Source organism: Podarcis tiliguerta, assembly GCF_965153285.1.
Source record: "Podarcis tiliguerta genome assembly, chromosome: 8".
Classification (NCBI taxonomy): Eukaryota; Metazoa; Chordata; class Lepidosauria; order Squamata; family Lacertidae; genus Podarcis; species Podarcis tiliguerta.
Window position 1 is genome coordinate 60,403,448 of NC_139541.1, and position 3,705 is coordinate 60,407,152.

Genomic DNA, 3,705 nt, shown 5'->3' on the forward strand with positions numbered 1-3,705 from the left:
GTAAAAACTCTTTTCTAATCCTCTCCTTGGTTTGATAAACTTCGTTCTCAGTTGCCTGGGGAACATTACACATTATCATTTGCCCTCTTCTAGTATGGCGATAATGATATGCAACCAACTTAATTAGTTATCATTCTACTATTTTTTTTAAATAAAAAGTCAGCTGGTCTGGGCATCTGTGGCCTGAAGACCTAGGTATGAGTGTGCTAAATTAGTATCAATTTCCCTATGAAAGATCATCATCCCCCTCTGATCCTCCTCTGGCTTCATCGATAGCCTTCCCCAAACTGGTATCCTCTAGATTTTTGGTTCAAAGCTCCCATAATCCCCACCCAGCATTTTCAGTGGTCAAGAGATATTTTTTTTTAGGAAGACCCCAAATGTACTGAGTTGTGTTTTTTTACAAAAACGCCCCCCAAAAAACCAACGTGGTTTTTTTGATTGACTTGCCTAAGATCCAGGACAAAGCACCGCTTTTCAGCATTTCCCCCTGGAATTTCCAGATGTGTGGCTGCCCTGGTGTTATAGGAACTGCAGTCTGAAATATCTGGAAGGAACCAGGTTGGAAGGATGTCTGGGTAATCTGTGCCATATCAAATCAGTTATCTTTGCAACTCCCTTTTTTGCTAATTCTTCACCCAGCTTAAGGGATCTACTGTATATTGTGTAGGTTAGGGACAACAGCATGGTGCAGTAGGAGTTTAAATCTCCCCTGGCATCAAAAATCAGAGCCTGTCTGCACCTGTTTTGAATTGGGAACATAAAAGAGGATTGTGAGATCTGATCATGAATCTCCAGGGTCTTAGGGCTAACCTCCGTCTGTGAATAGCACATTTTCGACTGCTGGCACATGTCCACAAGCAGATGGGAGTGACAGCAAGAAGAGAACTCTGGGCCTAACTACGCATTCAGCAGAACCAAATCAGTATACAGTTTTTATGGTCTGTGCCACTTCAGGCTGTAGGGAAAGGGGTAAACACATGTATGAATGTTCTCTGAATTGGGGGCGGGGTGGCCTGGGGTGGAATCAACACTGTATGTCAAGCTAATTTGTTTTCCTGACTTGCTAACTTTGAGTGAGTGAGGCTCACCAGACATGCACCAGACATTTAAAGCACATTTCCCAGGATTTTGGGGGGGGGGGGAAGAGGAGTAATGTGCTTTAAATGTATGGTGTTTGTGTGACCATTGTGATTCTGTAGGAAGTGTCCCCTCACAAGGGGAGTAAAGGGTTAAAGAGCCTTTTGACATCTCTCTCCCTGTGTGGGAGGGAGTCAGGAGGCAAATAAAGTGAAGGTTACCTGCCCTTCAGCACTTCCTCTTTTCGAAGTATGGCCTGGGTTAAAAATTAGTTTTCATTAGGCTGTGGATGTGTTTCTGGTTTTTTTTAGCTACCATTTTGAAAGAGCAATTCTGGTCTTTTAGGCACTGCAAAAGATTGCCAGTTATCAGACCTACATGTTCCTTTCCGTAAAAAGACATGTATGTATGTATAAATAAATAAATAATCAATCTCTAGCAGTCAGGAGTGAGTACATCTTTTGAGCACTGGTGCAGTGTGGTAGCTGTTGTAATCATTTTAAGGTGCACACACACAGCGGACACACACTCCACAGAAAACCAGTCCTTCGCCCTTCAAAATTAGGAAACATTCCCTGAAAAATGGACATTTTATTTTAGTGCATAGAACAATCCCAAAGCCATCTTGGCTCTCTTAATGACCCCAAATATTTCTCTACAGAAGGAAGAGTCTTGGAAAAACCTTTCCCAATAGTTCTTTCCACTCATAAATCATTCAAATCCTGTCAAAAGGACTAATCTTGTGTATGAATAGGGGAGGTCTGTGACAATGTTTTCAGAAATTTAGCATTTCAAAAGAATGGCCCGGACTGGCCAGGATAATGCAATCAGCAAGCATTGTCAGGTATCTTAACAGACAGGAGACAAGCCATATTCTCAAATTTCTATGGTAGGCTTCTTTCTGTGACAGTTGTATGATGCTTTTGGGTGGTCTTTGACTAAGGAGTTGGGCAATTTCTAAAAGTCTTTAAAAGTTGTTAGACGCTTTTGTTCTGGGTCCTCACCTCCTTGGAGGGCAGGGTGGGAGTGGGACTCTGTTGTAAGGGAAAAATAAAGATCTTCCTTGCTTTTCTTCTACTGGTTCCTACCTCCATCCATTCTTCTGTGACCTATCACAGACTTAGGGGACTCTGAGTCCCTTGGGGAGTTGAGCTGTCCCACAGACAACTGGGAAACACTGGCCTGCGAGCACTCCAGTTGGAGAACAGCCTTTACCAAAGGTGTCATGGACTTTGAAGACACTCAAACTTGGGACAAAAGGGAGAAACATGTTAAGAGGAAGCCACACTTGGCAAACCCTCACCATGATCAACTCCCTCCTGGAAACCTATGTCCCCACTGTGAAAGGACTTGTGGATCCAAAACTGGCCTCCAGGGTCACTTACGGACTCACTGTTAAGACCACGTTCATGGAAGACACACACTCGGCTATGAGTGATCGCCAAAGAAGGGTTGTAAAAGCCTACCCCATTTTTTTGGTATATGATAAGAGTGGAAGTTCAAATCTCACTGAGATGGCCTTGCACTTGTTGTAAATAAAAATATGCCCTTTTCCCTTATGGGGTATCCAAGAGCCCATATAGAGTCCTTACATAGGTTCCCTATTGGTAGGAGAAAATAACAGAGGCCAACCAGAGAATATTGAGAAGCAAAGCAGCTAGTAAGCTTGATCTTTATTGATCTGTTGCAACAGGGTACTCCCTCACACGCAGGAGAGGAGGAGGACCCCCAAAATTGCAGTGCAAGGGCTTATAAAGACTTTTGAAATTCCCATTCTCTAGATCAAGACCACCCCCAGAAACATTCCACCTACATCACAGAAATTTAAATATTGTTTTTCTCCTGTCACAGTTTATCTCCTGTCTGGCAAGTTACTTGATTGGATTGCCTGGGGTGCCTGGCCATTCTTTTGTAGTGGTAAAATACTTATTTCCTGGGCCAGGTCACAGGCTCACACCTTATTCAAACAGACATATCCTTGAGACAGGATTTGTGAGGAAAGAGACAATGGGGAGGCTTTTCCAGTTTAACCTTGCAGAGAAAGGATTTGGTCAGTTTAGGAATCAAAATGGTTCCAGGTTGGTCTTCCTGTGTTGATCTATATATGTGCAGTTATGAACATTACCATATATCTAAGACCATAAAATTCCCATCACACACTCACCTCCCCCACTCCTGGTGCTCTCCTTCTTTCAGAGATTCCCAAGTACTTACACAGAAACAGGAGACAATCCATCCCCATATTTCCATATGATGATTTCCCATCCTATCAATGGAAGTGAGAATTTGGGTGTGCCAGATTCTACCTGTAGTTTTGGGTGACCCATAAGGATGTTGGAGAGGGACTGCCTTTCATTTACATGTTTTACTGGGGCGAGGTAGTCTCTGCTGGTGCAATCATTCAGCCCACACTGAGAAGCATCTACGGCTTGGGAGGTGGTGGCTGGGGGTGTTTCCCTTGTCTTGAGCACCAGCCTGATATTGAGCTTTCTCAGGAACATTCCTTATCACGTTTCTTATCTTCAAACCTCTTGCCTCATAAACGATTTGGTGGTGACACAACCAGGTGCTTTGATGTCAGCATAACACATTCCAATGAGCTGTGCTCAGGTCTGGGAAATGAGG